The 26,788-nt window shown below is 42.5% G+C and overlaps 1 long non-coding RNA gene across 1 annotated transcript; it reads left to right on the forward strand.

The window, feature by feature from the left end:
* The first annotated feature begins 268 nt into the window (after positions 1-268).
* LOC122460987 lies at positions 269-26,670 on the forward strand. Its single transcript, XR_006282671.1, has 3 exons — positions 269-551; positions 9,619-9,621; positions 26,636-26,670. It is a non-coding gene; the product is annotated as an uncharacterized LOC122460987 (long non-coding RNA).
* The last annotated feature ends 118 nt before the right edge of the window (positions 26,671-26,788 follow it).

Here is a 26,788-nt window from a genome sequence, read left to right on the forward strand (position 1 = left end):
ATGCTCACATGTTCAGTGGGTCAGACATAGGAGGAGAGTGTGCAATACAATCAATGGCAGAATCAATGACCAAGGGATGGACAATTGGGTGTACTGTGTATAAGGTGTTTTGCTGGGAATGTACATATGACTGGGGGCACAATTACACCAGTCCATAACCAAACTACACACATCTACATGCTGCTATCTGGACTTTAGTGCATAAATGGATCTATGAATCTTATTGCTGTGAATAATCAAACCAGGGCATAAAGCCTGATTCCATACCAAGTGGTCAAGCTGGTTTGGACAATATCCCATTTCTCTGTGAACATTCAATGGACTTATGATATGGACAAAAGCATGCAAAACCTGCAGGGGCAGCTTGTTGCAACTGCCAGCAACTAGATACATAACATCGTGACCCTGTCGAAGGAGGAGAGGCAGTGTTTTGGGGGTGTCTCGGATGTTGGACCATGCTGCAGTGGTCAAGACTCGGTGTTGCTGTGGATTTTGTATTGTTAACTGTACTTGTGTTACATTGCATATGGAGATAACCTATAAGTAATGTAGTAAGCCCTCCAAACCCTGCAGTGTACTAGACAACCCAGACCCAACCTTCTCGGGCCCACTATAATGGGAAGTGTGGAACACTAATTGGAATAGGTATTGTATGCCCGTACGAGAGAAGGTGCAGGGCACTATACTACAGAAGGGGCAGTGGGACAGATGGAGCAACGACACATTCCACCTTCATGCCTGGCCCTATCAGGAAATGTGTCGCCATATGTCCTATGCTTTTCCAGGGATACCTGGGCAGGAGGATCCCAAAAGGAAAAAAAAGGGATGGAGTGTTAGGATATAGATATTCAGGCCTGTCTGTCAAGGCCAAACTCTAAGAATTTAGGTGTATTCTTATCTCTTGGCTAGTTCTAGAGGTATAAAAGAAAGAATCAAAATCACTGTCTGCCGGTATAAGAGCCTTCTCTTACTGTGACAGTCTGAGGCCCTGTGCTTAGGCTAAAGCCTTTGGCTAAGCAGCCGAGGCAGCCATAAGCTGGGAAGCGACCGGTCACCTCCTCACATTCCCAACTAGTCACATTGAAATCGGGTGCTATTGAGCCGTTAGGATACAATCCTGTCCTGATCATGCCCATCGCCTCCAGAGAAAGGGAAGTGCCTAGAAGATGTAAAAGGAAACTTAGTTTGATAGCATCCTGTCTGGCAAGAACTCACTTATCAAGAGCTGGGATGTGAAATCCTCACTTCTGTGTTGTTTTGTCATTATAGTTCCCACTTTGCGATTGTTTGTGTGTATAATCTCTGTCTGGTTCTGTGATTGTTTCTGTCTGCTGTATAATTAATTTTGCTGGGTGTAAACTAATTAAGGTGGTGGGATATAATTGGTTACATAATCATGTTACAATACGTTAGGATTGGTTAGTTAAATTTCAGGAAAATGACTGGTTAAGGTATAGCTAAGCAGAACTCAAGTTTTACTATATAGTCTGCAGTCAATCAGGAAGTGGGTGGGTGTGCGGGGGGGGGGGCGGGAATGGAAACAGGGAATGGGGGTGGGGAAATTGGAATCATGTTTGGCTAAGGGCAGGAATGGGAACAGGGACACAGGTGTAAGGCTCTGTGGTGTCAGAGCTGGGAACGGGGACAATAAGGAAGGAATCTGGAATCATGCTTGCTGGAAGTTCACCCCAATAAACATTGAATTGTTTGCACCTTTGGATTTTGGGCATTGTTGCTCTCTGTTCATGCAAGAAGGACCAGGGAAGTAAGTGGGTGAAGGAATAAGCCCCCAACAAGTGGTATTTGCTGCAGTGCATCAGTTGAATTTAGGGTGATCAGATAGCAAAGGCAAAAAATCAGGAGGTGCCTATAGAAGACAAAGCCTCAAATATTGGGACTGTCCTAACAATATTGGGATGTCTGATCACCCTAGCTGAATGACATTTACAAATGAATTTAAATTTTTGACTTTTATCTATCCAGCAGCCTGCTCCTGCAAACACTTAGATACGTTTTGCTCAATGAGGACCAGTCACATCCATGAAGTTACTCACATGACTGTTTGCTGCCTCAGAGCCTGCGTTCTTCAAACAGCACCCATCACCCTAGTATCTGAGCATCTTCTAAGAGTTATGACCATTAAAAGCCACTCAATAAATCACTGAATAAAGAGATTGCCATTAATGCCATTTTGCCAAACTCATCTTAGTTTCCTAGGCTTGTATATCCTCACAATCTCGCTTAGTCTTGATTATGACTTGGTAACCTAAAAGTTAGGTGAATCCAGGATTAGGAATCCTACAGGTTCAATATTTTAAAGTAATTTTAATGAATAAATAACGTGTTCTTTTTAAAAAACTGGGCATTCTACTGTCTGGTAATCCCAAAGTGTCACTTGGAAGATGGTATCTGAAAGCCTTCCCAAGGCTTGCCGTTCAGAATTTCAATGAAGCAGTGCAATCCACTTCATCTAATGGAAATCTTGTGCAAGCGAAAGTTCCAGAGATCCTGCTTAAAAGTGAATCCAATATTCTTAGGAAATTATCTTCCTAGGCAGTTATATATATGAGAGGGCTGCTGAGCACAGCAGGGGCTGGTTTGATGGCTAGTATATTATACAGGAGAATGAGGAGGAGAAGAAAATAATGTATTTCATCAGTTGCCAGTTGCTGGGATTTCATACACAGCAACTTAAGGATGCTTCCCTGGTTTCCCTCATTTTTACCTTCAGAATGGGTTCACCGTGCCTTAAAAAAGCCTGGTCAGTATTCAGGAAGCTACAGATTTAAATATACACTTCTGTCTCCAGGAATGATCTGTGCCCTATGGACTCATCTCATATGAATTATTTATCTTTCAGTTCCAACTTTTCAGTGTGACTCAGTGTTGGTTGGCTGTTCTCTTGTTTATCTTTTTTTCTGGTTGTTTTTGGCTGGTGGGTGGGATGGACCAAGCAACTGCACCAGCCTTCATCTTGGTCATCGCCTGAGATTCAACCCGGGATCTCTAGTGATACGGCATGAACTACCACAGTATAACTGAAGGACTAGAAGCTGCAGCAGATGCTCACGTGTTCAGTGGGTCAGACATAGAAGGAAAGTGTGCAATACAAGCTGAACAGAGGGTTACAGAAGAGTCAGGTCTTCGTTTATTGAGATACAAATTGTGACCTGAATAGCTTTAAGATGAACTGCAGATTTTATTGGACTCCCCTGTACAAGGTTTGTGCAGCAGTTGAGCCCTCAAAATAGAAATTAAGTGGAACTTAAGTGGCTGATAAGCCTTGTGCAGATTCTCTATACATGGGTGAATTTCACCCTTGCCGAATATGGTTTGGGGAATTCCAAGAAATGGGGTGAAGAGAGTAAAATAATGTACCACTTATCAAAGGTTTGCCGAAAGATGATACAGAGCCTTGATGCTGCAGTGACTTGAACTTTATGGATACCTTGACCCTGCAGAGTCGCACTTCTTGTACAAGAAACTCTCTCTAATGCAAACTCAACTCACAGTCAGTTCAGGAATTGATCTAAAGCTCATTGGAGTCAATGGGAGTTTTTCAATGGGCTTTGGATCAAGGTCTTATTGAACTGCATGTTGTGGCAAAGACTCAGTCTGAAACTTCTTGATATATTACTAGGAGTTATAGTTGATATAGCCTGGAAAGAATCACTACAGCTTGGCTTAGCCCAGTACCATGAGCAGGTGCTTATATGCCCCCAATTCAGCAAAACACATAAGTGCGTACTTTAGCATTAAGCATGTAAGTAATCCTATCCTCATTCAGCAAAGCATGTAGCCATGTCAATGGGACTTAAACACAAACACAAGCAGGACCTTTGTGAAGAATTTAGGCAACCAACTTCCCCTGGTCTCAACTGAGAGGGAGCTACCGGAGCCGACTTACGCTGTGGTTCCCACAGCTCCTAACATTGGTTCCATACTGCTGGGTACATACTTTCTTCCTCCCTTGATTTTCCCTTTTATTCTTTCCTTCCTTTTCCCCACTCCCTGACCTCATTTCCCAGTACCCATTACTCCCTCTTTGTCCCATCACCACGCTTAAGAAAAACACCAACTGTGGCACTAAAAGCCACATGCGCTACCCTGCCCTGATCACTGTTTGTATGTGCAGCCTGTTCCCCCCTCTTTGGCTGTTTCAGACCGTAAGCTCCTCTGGGCAGGGCCTGGGCTTCCTCTGTGCTTGGGAAGTGCACAAGGGGCGACATGATCACACCTGCTTGGGGAACAAATATTTGATAATGGGCACTGCAGTCTAGCAGACAAAGGTCTTAACAAGATCCAGCGGCTGGAAACTGAAGCTAAATAAATTCAGCATGGGAATAAGGGATTTGTTAGTCTCTAAGGTGCCACAAGTACTCCTTTTCTTTTTGCGAATACAGACTAACACGGCTGCTACTCTGAAACTTTTAACAGTGAGGGTCATTAACCCTTGGAGCCATCTGCCAAGGGTTGTGGTGGATTCCTCATCACTGAATTTTCAAATCAGATTGATTTGAAAAATTAGATTAGATTGAAAAAATGCTCTAGTTCAAACAGGATTTATCTGGGGGAGGTTCTGTGGCCTGAGTTACACAGGAGGTCAGACTAGATGATCATAGTGGTCCCTTCTGGTCTTGGAATCTATTAATATATTTTGGACTTTACTTCACTATAGAACAGGGATGGGCAAAATTTTGGCCCGAGGGCCACATCTGGGTGGGGAAATTGTATCCAGGACCATAAATGTAGGGCTGGGGAAGGGGATTGGGGTGCGGGAGGGAGTGTGGGGTGTGGGAGGGAGTGCTGTGTGCAGGAAGGGGCTCAGGGCAAGGGGTTGGGGTACACAAGGGGTCTCAGGACAGGGGGTTGGGGTACAGGGTGCAGGAGGGGTTCAACGTGTGGACTCCAGCCCGGTACCACTTACCTTGAGCGACTCTGGTGTGGCAGCAGCAGCATGCAGCGGGGCTAAGGCAGGCTCCCTGCCTGCCCTGGCCTTGCATTGCTCCCGGAAGTAGCCAGCATGTCTGGCAGTGGCTCCTGGGGGTGGGGTGGGGCAGGCGGCTCCACTGCATGCTGCCCTCGTCTGCAGGATCCACCCCCAAAGCTCCCAATGGCCACGGTTCCCTCTTCCCAGCCAATGGGAGCTGCAGGGGGTGGTGCCTGCAGGGGTGGGCAGCACCACAGGGCTGGCAATCCCACAGGCCTGATTGAAAGTCCTGATGGGCCGTATCCGGCCCACGGGCCGTAGTTTGCCTTCCCCTGCTGTAGAAAATAACAACTAATAATAAAAGGTTCAGGGATGGATACTTTCAGCTTTGGCTAAAGATTCAAGCTGGTCCTTATTGCACCCAAGCCAAGCCTTCTGTCTCACTTCAAATCCCATCACCTCACCTCCCTGTGATCACCGAACAGAGGCAGAAGTCAATGGGGGCCTCCTTGAGAATGAACACATGTATTTTAAGAGCTTTTCCTAGGACAATGGCTCTTCCCCTTATTGGGAAACATCCCAACCTTTTCACTGCTGCACAGATCCCATGGTCTTTCCTGTCTATCTGCTGCATCTAATGATGTGCTTACCTGGTGTCAATCATCATAACAGAGTCTTCTCTGTGACAGCTTGGGAGGCAGGCGGTACTGCAGCTACCTAGCAACACCACTGCACACAAAAGCACTCTAAACCTAACCAACCAGGCGTAAAACACGAAACAACTTACATTCAGACCTGAATGACATTCCTCAGCAAGGAACAATCATGCAAACATTAAACCAGAGGCCTACACAGTCATGGTCATTGTTTTACTTTAAATGAGTTGTGGGAGCAAAGGAAAGCTTCAAAAATGTCTGCTGTTGTAATGGTGGGGACAGCAACAAAGAAGGCTTACTTCGTGGAGGCGGTGGGAGTATTTAAAGAGACACAGTTTGGAGATGTTAGAGAGCTAAAGGGACCACTGCTGCATGCCGTCAGCAATCAAGAGAGAAATGTTTTCATGATCGTTTTTGTGAGTCATTCATAAATTATTGACTCTAGAAATAGGGAAAGTCTGATTGAAATAAAATGCTTATGTCTGTCTGTCTATGTATGTCTATGGGTTTTCAATAGTATGCTTTACTAAGTGTAATGCTGACAGACCCCAGTCGTCAGCGGGCAGGATTGAACCGGGGATCTCAGTGCATGAGCCTCTATTGCATGAGCTAAAAGCCAGCTGATTATTAGCTCAGGCTGAAGAGCAGACTCATTTAACTCTCTCTCATTGTCACTAGATGGGACACAACACCACACCCAAAAGATGTGTGGATTATATAAGCACTTCACAAGTAGATTAATTATGCACAGGGGGGTCCGTAGTGCGACTTCTTGTAGCTTTTTTCTTTGTCCGCTACTGGTTAGAGGAGGCTGTGGTTTGGGGGGAGAATTATAGAGAGTCAGTAAATGATTTTTATTCCTGAAAAATGTTTCATTTTTAGGTTATCTTTGAAAAACTAAAACGAAAAAATTAATTTGCTTTTTGGCAACTGAAAATTGAAGTATCTTTGATTTTCAGGTGTGTGTTTGGACAAAAACCTGACAAGTTTAGTCAAAATTGGACAGTTTCTGCAGAATTTTTTTGTCCAAAAAATGTAGAATGAAAAATGTCAGTTAGCTCTAGGGTATCCCTAGCTTGGTGATATGTCATTGTTGTGCTGGCTATGGTGAAAATGCCTTGTCAAAGGGGAAGAGGACTTAAAGATGCCCTGAAGGTGGTCAGAATGTATTACTCTGGTGCCGTCTATAAACCCATTCCACAGCTGAGCCCTTCAACCAAGAATGTTTTCCTCCAGCTCTGCTGGGCTTCATCCTGGGGTTTGTAAGCAGCATAGTTGCAGAGGGGCAGAACTAGGCAAGGTGGTTATGGATGGAGATGAGATCACTGATGGTAATAGGCTTTGACCCATGGACAACATCTTAGGCCCTGTAATCTCCTTAAAAAGCGACTCTCACTCCACTATCTTCATTCCGCTGAAGGACCGAGGAGATCCTCCCTTGAACCACACATTGGTGATACTAATGCGACTGTCCAACCTGCTATTCCATCCCAGAATGCACTCTGATCAAACTGTAAACTTGTCTGTTGGTTTGCCATACACTTGTTGTTGTTATTCATTATTGTACATAGCTTGAAAGCCACTGTGGTTTACATGCAAGCAGGAGGAGATCATAGCTTCCAGATGGTGGTTGGACAGAATTGAAAGATTTCATTTGTGCGAAGACTGTCAAGGGATGTGTACTAGTTTTTAATGGGAGTTATCTGCTGTTCATGTCAAATTAACAGTAATGACTGGTAGTTTCTTTAAGACAGAAGTAAGTTTGCAAGGGGAAAAAAACCAAATTATATGATGCTGTGCCATTCTATATCTCTAGCAGAATATACTCCAAGTGGGCACAGAATTAGATTTCTGGTTACATTTCCCTTCACACCACTAAAGTGCAAAAGCACTTTTAGTTTGGTAGCAAGTCAATTCTTGGTCAGACAATATCTGCTCCAAAGCCCACTGCCATCAATGAAAGTTTTTAATGGGCTTTGGATCAGGCCCCTGGTGAAAATAATCCAACAGAGAAGAAGAGCGCTCATTGGTTAGAACAGGGCATCAGGATCCTTGGATACTTGATCCTATTCCCATCTCACCACTTTCTTTGTGGCCAAGGATTAAGTCATAACCACATTGTGCCTATTCATCTCTACCTGCCTTGCAAGGAAGCCATTAGTGCTCCTAAAATACTTTGAGATTCTCAAATAAAGACACTATCATAGATATTAATATCAGAAGAGACTGTTATACTAATTTAGACTGACCTCCTGCTTAAGACAGGTCTAGATTTCATTTAGTAGTTCCCTCATCAAGCATAAAAACTTTTGGTTGAACTAGAGCACATATTTTAGAAAGATCTGCTCCAGCCTTGCTGTAAGGACTCCAAGTGGTGCAAATTTTGCCACCTCCTGTGGCAATTAGTTCCAATAGTTAATTACTCCCCTTGTTAAAAATTTGTATCTTATTTCCCATTGGAACTTTGTTGGCTTCTGGGTCCAGACATTGGATCTTTAAATGATTAAATATTATGCTGATTCACCTGGATATTTTGCAGGTAAATTTGCCTAGATGTTAGGGAAGGCATGTTTCTGAACACCCATTCACAATTATCACGGTTCCACAAGCACACTGACTGTATCTGCATGCCTAAGCAGTCAAAAATCTACCCTGCTAGGTTCTGCCCTGTTCCAAGAGGCTATTCAATTTATTTTGTAATACACTGACTTAGTGTGTGGGGTCATTTCTTCCTCTACTGGCTGGGCCCAGTGACTTTACCAGTCTACTACTTACAGCTAGTAAGGTTGTTGTTTTTTTCAGATTAAGCATTTGATAGATGCTTTTGAGGCAGAAAATCTTGGGTTTGATGCCTATCAGTGATGATAGTGTCTGTATGTATGAACCCATGGTTCATTACATTAAAAAAAAAAAGATCAGAAGTGTGTGATTAATTATTTTTCGGCTTACACTGAAAGAAGATTTTTTTTTACTAGATTTGTTTTCCCATCATATGTATCTGGGGGCATATAAGAATGTACTGTCTGCAAGGGGTTGCCATAATTTCCACTGCACGGGAAGCAGCATTTCAGTTCAATCTGCTAACTCTCAGCTAAGTATCACATTGTGCATAACACATTCAACCATGGCAGAAAAAGGGAAACAACACCATCAGAAATGCCCACCCCAATCTATTCTTCCTGTTCAGTTCACTGTGGTACAGATAAATACAGGCTGAGGAGTGTGGCCTTTCCTAGTGCATGGATTTGTATGGATAAGGTAGCCATGGGCTCATCCCCAGAGTCCAGGACTTCCCAATAGTCATCCCTGCCCCCAGTAGTGTGCCCTCTCACACACAGGGCATGCAAGATCATGGTGCACAGAGGATACCATTTTGCAGAGAATGCCACCCCGTTCCCACGGGCGTGACCTCACATGGGATGATGATGAGGAGGTGATCAGGTCTTAAATTCCATGACTCTGCTATGACTCTGTTTGTGGACATACATTTCTTCATGTCATGTCACACACTAAAAACTGTGTGTCATCACAGTAGCCTGCACCATGTATATATAAGCCTTTTGGACCTGGCCTATAGAACATGGTTAGGAAAAACCATGCGGGAAAAGTCCAGCCGGCGGTGTGGGGAAGGAGGGAGCAGCATGCTCTGAAAAATCGTGACCTCGGTGCATCCATGACAATACCAGATTAAACTACGTCCAGTTTTACATCAGTACCAGACAGGGGCACACCTTACCAAACCAGGAGTGCCTATCTTAAAACCAGACGAATGGCATGCCTTGGTATGGCAGATCTCAATCTGGAAAAAACATAGAAATTTCCTTTCTGGATCAGAAGCCCATTTGGTCCAGTATCCTGTTTCTGACAATGGCCATTAGATGGAAGGTATAAGCAATCCTACAGCAGGCTCAGAGGGAGTTTCTGCCTAAATCTCATCTTAAACTCTGAATTGAGTAAATTCATATCCCTTCCAAACTCTTGGCCTAATTTAATCCACACTATTGCAACTTTGGCTATTCTTTTTAACCAGAGAAAGTTCCCGTCCGGTTTTGAATCTTGCCAGACTTTAAGAACAAAAACATTTTGCTTTCCCCTCAAACCATTAACAACATATTTTGGTTTTTTTGCCATTGAAGAAGGATTTTTTTTCACATCACTTTAAAAGTCATGCAAAATAAAATCCATCAAAGACCACCCACATTTGTTCAAAGACTCTGCCATTGCAATGCATGCTGATCAAGAGCAGACATTTCATGCTGGAAAAAGTGCTTAACAAGTAAACATGAATAATTCATGAACTGGCGTTAAAAACAACAATAAAACTAACAATGTGGGTGTCAAATAATGTTTGTTATTGTGAATTTTATTATTGTTTGTAACCCCAGTTCAGTTGCTGGGTTTAGTGTTAGGGTGTCTAATTGTGTGGGTGGCCTGTGATACACAGGTCAGACTAGATGATCAGGTCTTAAATTCCATGACTCTGCTATGACTCTGTTTGTGGACATACATTTCTTCCCGTCATGTCACACACTAAAGACTGTGTGTCATCACAGTAGCCTGCACCATGTATATATAAGCCTTTTGGATCTGGCCTATAGAACATGGTTAGGAATTTAGCTTTCAGCAGGGCTGGATTAGATGTCAGATAATTAGCTCATCTGCCTTCCCAATGGCATCTTTGAAATACTTGCCTTTCTGTAGTCACCATACACTGGGTATCTGAGGCTGTAATGTCCCAGCTGGAAGTATCACCCTTAATAGTACTAGTTTTTGAGTGAGACAAGGTGAGTGAAGTAAAATCGGTTATTGAACCAACTTCTGTTGGTGAAAGAGGCAAGCACAGAGCTCTTCTTTGGATCTGGAAAAGCTTGGAGTGTCAAAGCTAAATACAAGGTGGAACAGATTGTTAAGTGTAAGGAGTTAACACAAGTTGCAAGAAACCATTCAAAATGAAATGGGCAATTAGCAGCTATGCGGCCATCAGAAAAAAGAGGGTTAGTGGGTTACAGGTTGTTGTAAGGAGACATCAAACCAGTGTCTCTATTGAGCCCATGTTTTTGGTATTAAGTCAAGAGTTATGAATTTAAGCTCCCAAGCTCATCTTTTGAAGGAGTTCTGGGCAGGTTTCCTTTGAGGATGAAGACTGAGAGGTCAGATATAGAGTGATCTCTTTATGAAAAGTGGTCACCCACTGTCGATACAGTGGTTTTGTCTTTTATCATTTTTCTGTGTGAATTCATTTGAGGGCATAGTGATTGTCTGGTTTCACTCACATTATTGTTGGGACATTTGATGCACTGGATGAGGTACACCACATCTTATAATGATCACGCGTAGGACTGATAGATCTTGAAAGGTGTGTTGGGGGAGGGAGGTATCGGCCAACGTAGCAGTGGAGTTACATCTGCAGGTTTTGCATGCGTTGGGATGGCACAGTCTGGTGCTGCTTTGAGTTGGTGTGAGCTGGTGTGTGATGAGTGACATTTATGTACCTACCAGCAAATATATGGGACTTGTGGCCCCATATTTATAGTTGGTTGAACTGCTTCAGTCAATTTCTGCCATTAAATAGCTCCAGCCATACCTCACTTTGCTGCAGGTTCAGGGAGTCACTCCTTAACCTTTAAGAAGGAAAGTTCCCACTGACCAAAATGGAAGTAAGGTGAAGTTAATGCTGTTTGCTTTAGAAAATCCCACCCTTAGTGACATCAGCAAGTACGTAATATCATTGCAGACCCAGGGGATCTTTATTTGCCGTTTCTCCTGGCTAAAGATGTCCATCAACATATGTTCAGGTTTCAGATCTCTGCCCCGACAACCCCATCACCCTTCTTCATTAAAAAGAATTGGGGGCATCACCGAGGGGGAACTGTTTTTCCAGATTGCTTCCATCTAAGGCGTTTCATTGAAACGCGCACCTGCAGAAGTCAATATCAGGACCTGATGACAGTTCATCTTTTAACAATGCATCTGGTAATGAAATCCTAATAATCACAAACACACAGAGAGAGAGAGAGAGAGAGAGATCACTTGCACAATCTCTGAATGATACTGTCTGCAGCCAACTGAGATAAAAGGAGTATGCAGAGGTGAATGGACAACAATATGGTGCAGTCAATCCCCCGTAATATGCTCCAGAGATCCTAATGTGTCCAAGCATACCCTGTGTGATTTGTTGTGGCTGCGGCTGCTTTGTCAGAAATCCAGTGCAGAAAAGAAGCAATAAAACGAAACAAATTGGTACACTTCAGAGAACCGGCATAGCTGGAAACTGGGTTATACCAAATAGATTTCCTACCATGTGCTTGGTTAGTTCCCATGGTATTAACATTGCCTTTTCACTTATTTGCTACCTTGTGATTTAACAACAAAAATACCCCTCCAAGCTATCCTTTTATCACTCAGACACAATAAAGACTGTCCTTATCTAGCTTGTAACACACCACAGTTTCCAGTTTTCTTTATACATCTAGGGCATAGTGAACATGCTGAATCAGCCATGCATGCTGTACTTTCCTGGTCACCTGTTCATACTCCCAATTCTCTCGCCAAACCAATGCACAACATTGTCAAAAGCTGAACTCCCTGCCTGGTGCTCTCAGACACCAATTAATTTTAAAGGGATGCTGTCCAGAGTGATGGGTTGAAAGATGCAATGGTGTCTATCACCAGATGTCCTGTTTCTTTTAATGCACTTCTCACGGGAAAAGGAGACAATGGAGTATGAAGCTGTGTACTTAGTCAGGGTGCTTTAGCTGTGAGTTTCCATACTTGCAACTGTTTTTTTTTTCCAAGTTAGTCTTCACTCTAAGTTTCCTGGTTTCCTAATGCTGACATTTTTTATAGTTACAACATTCTTCCAAGGTTCCTTTTTTACGCTTCTGTTACTAATATGTCCTCAGCTTAACAAAGCCTTTTGGGGGGGCAGGTCCGGGAATTTCCTTTGGTTTTTTGTTTGTTTCTTTTTTAAATGTTGGAAATGTTTATGGCCCCAGGTGTGGAGCAGAGCAGAGTTTCTTCACTGCCCTGTGACTCCTGCATGGGTCCCGGGGAGCTACAGGATGTGGCAGGGAGAGCGAGGCAATGGGTTTGTAATTCCCAGGAACCTATTCTCCTCCCAAAACCTCAACAAACCTTCTGGCTACTCAGCCACCCAATGAGTCTAACTAGGAACATCAGCCATTTATGCTCAACCAGCATCTGAGGAGCCCACAAAAGATTGTGTTGGAGGTGAGGGATCAGAAAGGCAGAGTCTCATGGGGATACGCAAGGGAAGTAGGGGAGGGAAGCTTCTCTCCCTGACATCCTCTGTAGGGTCTTGGGGAGCAACTACAAGAGGACAGCATGAGCAGAGAAGGTTTCCCTCACCATTCCCCATCTTCTCCTTCCCTTATGCCCCCCTACCCAGAGTTCCACTCTCCAGTCCCCTTTTCTTTTTCTGCCTCTGCCTCTCCCCAGATTCCCCTCTTTTATTCCCCCTTGCTCAGACCTTCTGCTCTTCCACAGTCCCCCATCTCCAGTACCACCTCCTCCTCCTTCCACCTCAAGTCCTTTCCTTCAGTCTTCACCTTCTCCCTATCACATTCCCATTCCCTACCTTCCCACCTCTCCCTCCTGGTGTCCCTTTTTCCAACACTCACTATCCCCTCCCATCTCCAAGATCACCAAAAGATATAAATATCTGCCAGAGGTTTTCCAGATGGATCTGGAATGCATTAGGGCAGAAGTGAGGGAGGTGCTCAGATACCATGCAGATGAAGGCCAGATAAGCACTGAGTTCATTAGATAGAAGTGAGAGATGGAGACACTTCTCCAACTGTTAACAGAAAACCTGAAATACACAGGGATCCAACTGAGATTCTTTATTTACTTTTTGTGACTGAAAAAGAGTTTTGACGAGATACAAAATATTGGCTGATTTAGAAGCAGTTGAAGCATGTCATAGTGCCTCTAATTCTGTGGTCATACAGACAGTGTCAGATAAGTTGAAAGAGTTGGGAAAATATTATTTATTTCTGTAGGGGTCTCATGTCCTCTACACAAAAAAAATATTTGCAAAGACTTTTGAATCAAGCTAAACCAGGGCTTAAAGCTATTGCAATTTCCAAATCTGTGGCATATTCTAGAATTAGACTTAATAGGGTCCGTAATATTCAAACACGTGGTTGATTTCAGATATGCACTCATGGGGCATTATTCAAATAAGCAAGCAAATTAAAGCACAGGTGCTTTGCTGTTCGCTGGGTTCTAAATGGAATTCCAAAAGTGACTCCTGCTGTGACTCAAAGTTGGTGGTACTCAATTATCGAAGCAAATGATGGGCTTTTTGGCTGTCCAATGCCCCCTTCAATATGTTGTTGCTTCACAAGAAACCTACTGGGGCAAATGTTAATCAGAAACACAGAAAAAATAACATGATTTATTTGTATTGCCAACGGAAATGTATGGTGGATTTTTCTTTTTTGGTCATGTTTTATACTAAGATTCCATTTCTGAATAATCTATAAAGATTTAATAAATGATTAATGATTAATTAATTGTTATAGAGGCCAATACTTCAATAGGTTGCTCATAACCAGGGCCTACTGTCATCTATAATAGCTCATCTAACATGGCTGCTACTCTGAAACCTTTCCTTTTCATCTTAAGTGACCACTCTCCTTACAGTGTGTATGGTAACACAGATTGTTTCATGTTCTCTGTGTATATAAATCTCCCCACTGTATTTTCCACTGAATGCATCCGATGAAGTGAGCTGTAGCTCATGAAAGCTTATGCTCAAATAAATTTGTTAGTCTCTAAGGTGCCACAAGTACTCCTTTTCTTTTTGCGAATACAGACTAACATGGCTGCTACTCTGAAATATGCAAGCCTGTAACATATTTATAACTAGAGCTAGTTGGATTTGTGATTTCATCTGCCTCATGCTCCCAGTCTTCTTTATAGGCCAGGTTTCCTGGTCAAACTACATCTCCCATGATGCACCACGATCTCCCATCTTGGAGAGGGGAGAGAATGTATAATGGGAATCCCTGGCCATGGTGCATCAAGGGAGTTGTAGTGAAGGAGAGGAGCACAAACAATACACGTGAGTGGAGATATGAGACAAAGAAACTTCAACTCCCATAAAGCACTCTGGCAACATATAAAAATCAAAATATTTTGCTTTTCTGGTGTTTGTCTTTTCAATTAAACATCTAAATTTTTGTAGACTTTTTATGAAAAATTTTGTTTTCTTGATAGCCTGTTTTCCATCATAAAACAGGTTGGATGGAAAATTTACCTGCTTATAGAAACTATGAATAATCTTTATAAACTGGTTATAAATGGAGCCTTGATATAAAGAGTGACTAAAAATAAACTCAGAAATTGATTAAATAAAATAAAAGAGTGGGAATCTGAAAAAGATCTGTATCCACCAGCTGATTTTGCCAAATAAGGAATAGACTTGAGCATATGCTTAAATGCTTTGCTTAATCAGGGCCTAGAAGACAAGTAGTATAAGGCGGGTGAAGCAAACAAACAGATGGGTGATAACAGTAACAGTGGGAGGTTTTAGCATAGAATAGCTGTGTGCACAATGTGCAGTCACTCAGAAGCAGCAACAATCACATAACCATCCCTTCTGGATGACGAAGGAGCAGTGGTTGGCTTCAAAGGGGTATGCCATGCATATGCATTTGATCTTCGCCCACCACCCCCTCTCTGCTCTAACTCCATATCCTCTCCTGCGGTGGGCGGGTTCTTTTAACTGCTGCTGTTCAGTGTTTCAGGAAGGAAAAAGTTCAGTTTCTCAAATGGTTTCACTGTTACAAATTTTGTATAAAAGCTAAAAGGGGTTCATTTTCAATAGCGAAAACCCCAAAGGGAGAAGCTAAAGTTTGTATTATGTCTCTGAACTATTTCTTTCTGCTTGACCAAGAAACAGGCTCAGTGGAGCATGCAGGTTATAAGTAGTAAATTTCAATACTGGCCTTCCAAAGGACATCTCCAAAATAAACTGTCTCTGGCCTGCATTCACCACAGGGTCTGGAGGGAGTGTTGAACTCTTCAGTCATCTCTGTGGATGGCTCCGGAGATTCTGAAGCCCGTGTTCTGTTGCCTTTCCCGTCAGAGCACTCATGATCTGTTCTTTTGCCGGGAGGACGCACATGCAAGTGATTGGAGGGAGAGCATGTGCTGCAACCCTCGTCAGGACTTCTGTACAGCCAGCAGTCTAATCTCAGGAGTGCTCACTGTGTTGTGCAAAGTGTTGACACATAGGACAAGTCTGAGAATTGGTTAGAGATATTCAAGTAAATCGCTAAGCTACCTGCATTGCATTTTTTTTTTCATACATGGTTAGATTCCTCGAGTGACATTTCTAGGAATTTGAAGGATCTATCCATTCTGTAAAACGCTCTTCACCCTCCACTGAGCAGAGCTATGTCCCAAATAAAAAGAAATTAATTAAGCTTAACAAAAACTACTGAGCGATTGGTTTGTATTTTTATCCCCATTTTAAAGCTGGGGAATCTTGGCACATAGAAGTGAAGTGATTTTATTTGTGGTTGGAAAATAGATCAATGACAGAACTAGGTATAGAGACCAAGAGTCCTGACTTCCGTTCGTTATTGATGGTGTGCAATTGGTAGAATAATTAGTTGTTATGTCTTAAGTCTTGGATCTCAGCTCTGGTCCATTTGTTGGTTAATTTGTCCATAGGCATTTAGTTGATCTCTGTGTCTGTGAGGCTTCCAACCACTTCTATAGGGAAAGGCCGTTTTTTCTGCTCCTCTTCCAGCAATCAAAATAGACAGGCCTCTGCCACCCACACCAATTGTGGGTGCATAGCACTTGAAAATCTGGCCCTAAATGCACTGCATTCTTTAAGGTGGAAAAATAATTCTTCTAGAGAATCTTCAAGTTTCTTGGAATAGGATTTCTCTGCAGAACATGGCTAACTCGTTGCTATTTATTGTCCCAAGTGTCTGTTGTGCAGAATCTCAGAGAGTGGCAAAGTCACGTATTAAAAAAAAAAAAAAAAGGAGAGAGAGACACAAATTACGGCTCTCAGCAGATCAAGCAGCCTGGAAAACAGCTTACAGGAGGGCGACTGTCACTGAACGCCCAGCCGGTGTCGTACATATTTCAGATATATCAATATTTTCCTTCATGGAGACACTGGTGGGAGTGTTTAGGGAAAAAAAGGCAGTAAACAGGCTGTGCTAGTTTGTATGGCTGCCCACGAAGAGCTAAATTGCTCAGATACTGTAGCAGGGTCCCTTTCTTGACACAGGGCCTTTGGCAGCCCATTTAGCCTGTCTGTCTCCCTCTCTGTGTGTGATACATTTTCATAAATGCAGTATTGCCAAGCATAAGTGTACCAAAAATATGAGCCAGCCCCCACTTCCAAATCATGTGACTAACTTAAAAATCATACAATTTTTTTTTAATGATAACTTTTGAGTTCTTTTTGTCTTCTGTTTCATGACCCTTTAGTGTAGACTTGTTCTAGCTTTTCTCCACAGCCATAAAGGGGGTAGAAACTTACTCCCCCCCCACTGTGAAAGCTGAGATTCTTTCCAGGAACAGGAGACTCATTATACAACTGCAAGAGCTGGCAACACAGGATATGTATTTTATTGTTGAACATCAATAAACAACATCATTGATAGTTATTTGAGTAACTGTCTGCTTTGGAGTTTATTAGCATTTGTAACAGCCTCAGCTTTTTGTTCTGTGGTAGCAGAACATGACGTAAAGCAGATGTAAAGGCTGCAAAAAGGGATCAAGACCCGATTTATGGATTTTAAAACCAATAGGATGCATTATGATTATCTAGTCTGACCCAATGTATAACCCAGGTCATAAAATTTCACTCAGTGTTTCCTTCATCAAACCCAATGGCTCTTGGTTGAACTAGACCATTTCTTTTTCGAGAAATATTTCCTGAGCTTTACTATGGTTAATAATTTGATGTATCAAACTTTTTTTCCCCACTTTGCTATTTCTTGGTATTTGAGAGGGAAAACACCTGGTGCAATATGATGGGTGGATGGGTGGAGGGTGGAAAGATATGTACGTTGACCGATAGAATTGCACTTTTATTCCTTAAGGAGGATAAGAAGATAAAATACCACCTAAGGAGGGAAATGCAATCAGAACGAGTATTTCTGTTAATATCAGATTGCACATACTGTGTGGTGTATTTTATTCTTAAAACTGTACCTGTGAAAAATCGTTCAGCGCCTTCCTCTCAAGGAGAGAACAGGATGTGTCACAGGCTGTGTAAATGAAGGCAATATTTGCTTTCATTAGGGTTTATTTTACATTATGCTTTGTTTCACATTATGCTTTTTTTGTCACACAACTTGTTAAAATGACGTGGACAGCGTTGGGGTTTTTTTTTCCCCCTAGCATAAAATATTTTTACTGCTTGTGTTTCATAAAACTTGGCAGGGAAATGCAAGGTGCTATTTCTCCACTAATCAGAGTGCAGCTATGAAACTTAAAGCAAACTCCAGGAAGGATGTTTATTTTTCTTGATTTTAACCTATTAATCTAACAGGCATAAACAGGCCATACCAATCAAACCTAGCTCCTAAGCTGAATTATTGTCTGTCATGTAACAATGGTAAAGTGTCGCTGTCTTCCAACACTGAACGGGGAACTTTATTATTCATTTCCCTAGAATAAGGAAAACACTATTATCCCTAAAGTTACTTTGTCTCTCTGCTTTCATTGCAGTGTCTGATCAGAACTTCCCAGCTCCCAAAATGTAAATATTTGGGACATTTTTAGGATAGAAAAATACACTAAAGATAAAAGTACACTCTTAAACTCTGTGGGTTGGTGTTGCTACTGCCAGCTTTTGACTCAACATCAATACATAGATATTTTTCAGAGTGGAAGATTTTTTTCCAGTTTCTTAGTGTTCTGAATGAGTTTATCATGAAATACTGAACAAGTATCCTTCATGTTCATTCTGCGCAAAAAAGGACAGGGTTGTTAGCATCAGCTCTGATTCAACTTTTCACTCCAAATGTGGTTCATTCCCGTGAACACTCCTTCTACTAGAGTTCTTGGTTGTTTTGTCTTTGGTTAGACTGCTCAGAGGAATGGCAATCTTCGCAGGGTAGATAAATCTAAACAGAGTTTTTATGAACAAGACTTTTCCAGTACACACTCTGCTCTCAGCAGCACAACTCAACACAGAGCCACAGTGAGTGAGAGAGGGAGACAGAAAGAGTATATCCGAATCACTTCCTCTCTTAAAAGGGCAAGTGCTCCAGTTACATATGTAACCCTTCTGCCAGGTGGAGCCAGCAGCAACAAGGGCCGGGTTCAGTATCTAGGGGTTCCTTTTCAACAATACAACACAAAACCAGCTCAAGCCCCAACCCGGTGAATTACACACCACTTCCTCGGCACCTCTAAGAGGCAATACTTCCCCTCTCGCAAGCACAGAGTCTGAGTGTTGCAAACACTTTTAATAAAAGGAGGGAAGTAACAGCATTAATTTGGGAAAACACTGCAACTAGGGTTCATAAACATAAACCATAAACAAAAGACCCACCCTCAAGTAAATTGGGCAAAGTCCTTTTCCCCTCAGGTTCTTAAGTCCACACCCCAAAAGTCCCTTTAACGTGCCAGTCTCTTCCCTGCACCCCACTCACAGTTGCTGTCCTTGGCCAGTGCAGCTCCAGAGTTCAGAGGTTCAATCGCAGAGTTCGCCTCCCACCCTGAGTGGATTGGGGGGTAAGGAGGCACCTTACACTGCTGCTCAGGCACTCGCTTGTCGCCCCAACAGCCAATTGCCGCACCTCTCTGCGGGTCTCTACTCTGGCCCTCTCCACCAGCCTCCCTGCTGGCCACTTGCCAAGCTTCTCTTCCAGCTGCCCTGCTGACTGCTTGCCACACCTATCTGCCAGCCACCCTGCTGGCTGCTGGCCATGTCTCTTTACCAGCCACCTGACTGGCCACTCACCAAGATGTCTTCAGGGCCCCCCACTTAACACAGCTCTCAGTGATTTCAGCTGTTAGTGGGGGGAGCCTCACTGCTGGTGCACACTGGGCAGTCTTTGCAATAGAGACATTGTCCCAAAGTGGGTGTAATACTTAGACCTACGTATCAGTGATTTCAGGTCTTTAGCATGTAACAAGACTTTCAATTGAGTCTAAATTAGCTCTTTTATTATACTATGCAGAGGAAGGGTCAGATGTTGTCTAGGACCCTTAAACTGGACCCACACCAGCAAGTGCAATTACCTGTCCCCACCCCCTCTCAGCTCATTGGGCTTTGGAACCCATGTCCCCTGCCTAGTGAGTGCTGTTCAGTTAAGGGTGAATCCCTCCATTGGGATATGCCAGGTACAGTTCTGCTGCCCTCCATTCACACAAGAAGAATAACAACCCTTTATACTCCTGCCCCAATAACAAGGAGACTGGGGATCCAACACTAGCCACAAGTGACCATTTGGGCAAGCAATACTCTTTGATTAGAACATACAGAGCTGCTCTATCCACATGCTGTGTTATATCCCCCCATGCACAAAAAGCAACCCTGTTCTTCCTGTCTTCCGTTTTCAATTAAGGGAAACAATAAAGTCAAGAAAGGACAAAAGTAAAGTCTCCATGACACAGCACAGCACGTACATCTATTCTGTAACATGCTTTGCCTCACAAAATGGCAGCTGCCCCCATGGACAGAAAGACTCCTTAGAAATTTTAAGATGCAGTGCAGAGAAAAAAACCGCATAACAGTGACATGGCTACAGAAAAATGTGGCTGTGTGAAAATATTGCACAAGTAGGTCAATTATGGGGAGTCTCTGGGGCTGGTTATGCCTTCCTTGGAAGCATCTTGCCTGAATCAGTGCCAGAGAAAGGATTAAATGGACCATTGGTGTGATCCTCTACAGAAATTCCTATGAAAACACAAAGTGAGCATGAAGCCCAGTTGTGAACCAAGCTCTCTTTAACATCCAGCAGTTAAAGAGGGAGAGTGGAGGACAGAGCCCCTAAAAGCAGTGGAGAGATCCCTCTCTCCTTGGGTTGGGAAAGCAGTTGAACCTCACAGCCCCCCTCTTACTTGGTGAAGTCTGCCCCTTACTGTTTCAGGCTACTCTAAGTGCCATTAACATATACACATGGGATTTGAGGCAATTTTATTTTTTCCAAGCTTGCCTTCTTTTTATGGAGCATATTTGGGTCCCTTGGCAAGAACCTGGGGCTGATTCACAGTTATTCTATGTGGGAATGCCCCCCTGAGAATATCCCCCTGCCCCCACTGATGCAGGAAGCCTCCCTGCCCACTGTAGAATGGCTCTACGTTGGCTCTCAGCCCCTCAGCACAGAGCACTGCAGAATGGCTATTCAATGGTTCCCATGGCCTCAGGCCGGAGACCGTATGTTAGAGCAGCCTTAATGGCTGCTGTAGCTTACACTAGGGGTTGGATGGCCCTCCTGCACAGCCCCCTACGCAGGGAGCAGAATGCTGTCTTAAAGCTACTTTTTACTTTCACCCCCTCCATTCTTGCCCTAAGCACGCAAACAGAATAATGGAAAATCAAGCCCTATGAGTCTAATTCCCCACCCCCCATCCTCCACTCTAACTGGCTGCTCCAGATTATCTGGCTGTGTTTATCTAACTCATTCATTAACATGGTCTGAGTGTAGCATTCGTGTCTTACATTAGTTACTTTGCCTTCATTAGGAACATGGCCAAAGCTTCCTCCATTTTCTAGAGAGAGATAACCCATCTATTGCATCCCCTTCAAGTGGTACGAAACATGCTCTCCCAAAGGATCACAAAGATTTAGATTCTTCCTCCCCTAGACATATTATTTGCCTTAATGATTCCACAGAGCAAGCAAACATATATATATATATATATATATATATATATATATTTGTTTGCTTAATTTCTAATAACCCTTTCCACTATGATTTTATTTTGTTAGCCTCTTTTTACATTTCATTTGGCTCTGGCCCAGTTGAAACGCTGCCCTGTTTATGCTTTTCAGCAAGTGGCTCTGGCTTTGAATGCTTAACATTTAACATTTATGCTCAAATAAATTTGTTAGTCTCTAAGGTGCCACAAGTACTCCTTTTATTTAATTCGTGGTTATTTGTTCTTGCATTTAGTACAAATCCGTGTTGTCTGCTGTGTAATTTCCTAATGAGAATATTATAAATACTCGTTAAATATTGGGCTTTCCCCCCTCTCTTTTTTAATTCAAATGCGAGATGCTTTTTTAATATTTAATATTTCATCCATTTGAGACAATGAGTTACCCACACACATTATGGCTAATAAACTGCAAATATCTCCTCTCCATTAGGATCTTGGTAGAGGGGGAGGATGGGAGAGGGTGCAGGCTCTCCAAGCTCTGTCATTTTAAATAGCGGACTGATATTGTCACAGGCATCCCTGGGCCTTTGCCTAGCTCCTCTCCAAAGAAAGGGACTAAACCACTCCAGCTGAGAAGCTGCAGCTCTCCAAGAACAGGATGTGCTGAATTCATTCACAGTGGGCCATAAAAAGCTAAGGGCTTGTTGCAAAAACTGGAGCGAAAGTCTATAGCCTGTGTTATTCAGTAGCTGAAACTTGATGGTTATGAAGGTCCCCTCTGTCCTCAGATTCCATTAATCTATTAAATCTGGCACCCTCGCTAACATGGAGCTGTACATGTCTCCTCCAGGAGTTCCATTAGCTTCATTAAGGTACTAACCAACATGAGCAGCAGTGGAAGAACCAAGCCCAAGGTGTCGAAGATTTGATTCTGCCACCCTTTCTTACCATGAGTAGGACTGTACTCTGAGAACATCCCCATTATAATAGGAGAAGTTGAAGAATGGGGTTCTACTTGACATTATTTGGGTAATAAAGGAGTTGTTACTGGGGTAATTCAGAGAGTAAAAAATGCCTAACTGCTTTATTTATGCAGCCTTTCCTTGGGTCAGTGAGGGGAAGATGTGGCAAATGGCCACGTCTCCGTAGACAAATTGCCACCTAATGCTAAATCCTAGGAGTGCTGCTGAGGACGGTTGTGTATTTTTGTACCGTGCAATCTCAGGGATTAGATATATTAAGGCCATCTCTCCCTTTGTATCCAGCACTGGTGAGACTTATGCTGGAATACTGTGAACAGTACTGGTGCCCAGATTTAAAAAGGATGTTAAAAAATTGGAGAGGATGCCCACCAAAATGGGCTGGAGATAATGCCCTAGAGGGAGAGATTTAAATAGCTCTGTCAGGTTTGTTTATCAAAAAGTTCAATAGGCGACTTAATCATTGTGTGTAAGTATGAGGAAAAAACATTGGATACTCAAGCCCTCCGTAATCTAGCAGAGAAAGGTATAACAAGAACGAATGGCTGGAACTGTAGCCAGACAAATTCAGATGAGAAAATCATCGGAACAAGCTACCAAAGGAAGTGGTGGATTCTCCGTCCATTGGTGTCTTCAAACAAAAACTGGATGCCTTTCTGGAAGATATGCTGAGCCAAACACCAGTGCTGTTTTTTATACAGGGGTAGCTGAGTGAAATGTAATGGTCTGTGATATTCAGGAGTTCAGATTAGATGATCTAACAATCCTTTCTGCCTTCAAATCTAGGAAGTTTACCTAATTCCCTCCTCTACTCCCAGTCAATGCAATCTTGGTTCTTACAGCATATTTCCCAGCCCTTTGTGCCGATTAGTTTTATATGTCTCTAGTGATGAGTTCTCCAACAATACCTGTGAAAATCTATTCAGCTGTTGAATAGACCTGATTGGAGGGAAAGGTTTCCTATAGAGCTTATGGGAAAAAACAAAAACAGGAAAACAACTTCATAAACTTTCAAAATTGTTCCTATTTCCCAGGATCCAAAATGGAGCCATTTTAGGTGATATTTCCCATAATATTTTTTTACCCAAATGCCTATTGAAACCGTTCTCAAAATCATTATTGAAATGTTTGTTTTATTGAAAACCCAGTTTTTGGAAAGATAAAAATGGTGTCCATGACATGAAAAATTACAAGAAAATTGCCAAAATGATTTCAATAAATTTCTGAAACAGCTTGGTAAGAAATAGTGTGGGAAATTTTGCAAAACCTGGAAAAATTCAATAAAGTTGACAATTTGTCCTGACCAGTTTTGTTTTTCGAAAAAAGTCATTTTTCATTGAAAAACCTTGCTATCCAAAAGTTCCAAACCCCTCTAGTTTCATCCCCTTCTTAGCAATCACCTTCCACACTTCCTTTACCTCCTTGCTACTTCAAATTGTTGTAGATAGTCACTATTTCACCACTGTGTAGCCAAGCCACAAGAAACAAGTTCAGCTCTTTCAATCTTCCCTAAAGTCCATCATTCATGCCCCTTAATCATTTGTACTGATCACTTTTGAAGTCTGATATATGGGTCTGATCCTGCAAAAGGAACAGTGTGGCTGGACGCTTATGCAAGGGCAGGGGTGTGTGACAGCACTGGGGAATACGGTAGCAAACCACTCTAGGGTTGAGATGCTTGTTGCATAATACTCTAGGTGAGTTCTCATCAGGTCCATATAGGAAGAGAGGCATCAGCCTTCTGTTCTGTGATAGGATATAGCTTAGCATGCAGTCCAATACTGCATTCGGCCATTGAGTTTTATCTGCAAGCTGTTGTCATGTCTTTGGAAGCTCCTTCACAGCTTCCTGACAATCCACCTTGGAGGCACTGAGAAGTCTCCTGCAGTTGTTTTCTGCACTAATAAATCAGCAGGGTGTCTCTATTTTGACAGGAGAGTCAATTGTTTTGACTTACTTTGTTAACTGCAAATAAATCAATACAAATATTAATTTTCTTATTGGGTAATCAATGTGATGGATATAGTTCATTAACTGTATCATGCGGTTAGATCTCATGGTGCCTTTCACAAGAGCTGGTATCTGAGGGTACGTCTACATTAGAGCTGGGAGGTATGATTCCCAGCTCGCATAGACATACCCATGCTAGATCTAGCATGCTAAAAATAGTGTATCCAGGGTAGCATGGGTGAAGCTGCCGGAGTACCTACCCAGGCGGTCCAGGTGGACATGCATTGGGCAGCTAGCCTGAACTATTGCTTATGCTATCTTGGCTACACTTCTGTGTTTAGCACACTAGTGCAGGTACCTCTATGTGACCTGGAAATCACACCTGCCAGCTCAAATGTAGAGGTACCCTTAGTCCCATTGTTCTGGGTCAATTTCATTATGGGTAATTTATATTCTGCTTTCTTAAAATCCCTCTGCAATTAGAAATACCTCACTTCCCGTCCTAACCTGTCATGTCCTGATGACATCAAAGTTTGCTGTTAACAGCTATCTCTTTCCAACTTGTCCGTGTTTGCACTAGAGGTGGTCAGGAAATTTTTGATGAAACATTTTATCATAGAAAAATATTGCTTTGTCAAAACTAAAACTGTTGGCGAAACAGGTTTGGATTAGACAAATCTCCCGACTCAAAAAAAAAACAACCCAAATTTTGAAATTGTCAGAATGTTATGTTTTGACATTTTCATAACAAAAAATTTTGGTTTTCTGCTTTAAAATGACCTTTAATTTAGAAATGTAAGTTAATTAAAGTAAAAAAAAGAATAAATGAAAGAAATGAAAGATTTTGATGGGCCTATACTGACATTTGTTTTTGATTTTTCAGTTCATGAATATTTTCAAGATTTTGACTTTTCCTCTCAATTTGAGTTGGGGGGAAATTTCAAACTCTTGAAAATAAGTAAGACGGGAAAACCATTTCCTGCACAGCTGTAAATTGCACATAAACAACATCTGGAATTCTTTCTGAATCTACGTGGCACGTCAAGATTTTGCATTTGTTGTTTCTGGTTTTGTAGGTTTCTGGAAACCTAAAGTATTCATGATGACGGGGCATATTGACCTATTAGCTGAAGCAACATTATACAGGAAACAATTGTTTGCAGTGGGCAAATATGAGGTCTCCGGGGTACATATGGCAATCTAAAAGTTTTTCCCCATCTCAGATGTCTTTGGTCATTTAAAAATGTTGCTGTGAAAAGCAGAAGTTTTGCTCTGGTGTATGACTTTGAAAGCCTTTTAAAAATTCACTGAAGTTGATTCAGTAGAGACTCCAAACACACCAGCTACTTCCTTTCAGGTCCAGTGGTAGCCACTTCAGTGCACAATGTCTAAACTCATAAAACTCTGGTGCTCCCTATTCTTCAAACACCCGGTATAGAAACCAAGAGAATGAGCTTTCCATCACTAAATAGAGCTTGTTCCCCAGATGGGCATTGAACATGCATCTTTTTTGCCCTGGACCCATGACATAGAAACTAAGCAACAAAGAGGAGGTTTTCTAAAGTGGTTGACAAATACATGGCACAATAAAGAGGCATTAAACAAAGATCCACAGGGTGGACATCTGTTTTGACTTGTCCGACTGGGACCACTGGGACCATAATACTCTAGGTGGCCCAAAACAACCCAATATTCAATGCTTGGATGTGGTCTCTGGCCTGCTAATGCTCATGCCCATCTGCTTGGAGGGCAAGGTGCCCACTTGTAAGTTGCTCAGATGGTTGGCATTGCTCTTTGGCAGCTGAAGGTTTGTGAGGGCAGCCTACGCAGCTCAGCTAAATTGCATCTGTTCTGCCAGATGTCCCACCTCTGTGTCTGTTGGCTATGCCAGCGTGGCTGCCGCATATCTCTTATTTACATCACATCTGCTGACACTACCTGCCAAGTCAACCCAACAACACTTAGACAGGCTCAGTGCCAGGAGGGGCAAACTAAACTGCATTATGCTGAGTCCCCATGCACTGGGCATTGAGGCAGAGATAAACTTGATAACAAATGCGGCCTGTATATAGGGCAAAGGTAGCATGGGGACTCTAGATCTGAGGAAACCCTCTGAACTTCAGTTCAAGCAGACTCACCCAGCATTGATGCTCATGTGGATTTGTAGGCCCTGCTGTTCAGGAAGTTTAGGATGTTGGTTTCCAGTTCAAAGTGCTGGCTTTAATCTACAAAGACCTAAATGACAGGTTTCAGAGTAGCAGCCGTGTTAGTCTGTATTTGCAAAGAGAAAAGGAGTACTTGTGGCACCTTAGAGACTAACAAATTTATTTGAGCATAAGCTTTCATGAGCTACAGCTCACTTCATCAGATGCATCCGATGAAGTGAGCTGTAACTCACGAAAACTTATGCTCAAATAAATTTGAAAGACCTAAATGGT

This window comes from Dermochelys coriacea, chromosome 7 (genome assembly GCF_009764565.3).
Source record: "Dermochelys coriacea isolate rDerCor1 chromosome 7, rDerCor1.pri.v4, whole genome shotgun sequence".
NCBI lineage: Eukaryota > Metazoa > Chordata > Testudines > Dermochelyidae > Dermochelys > Dermochelys coriacea.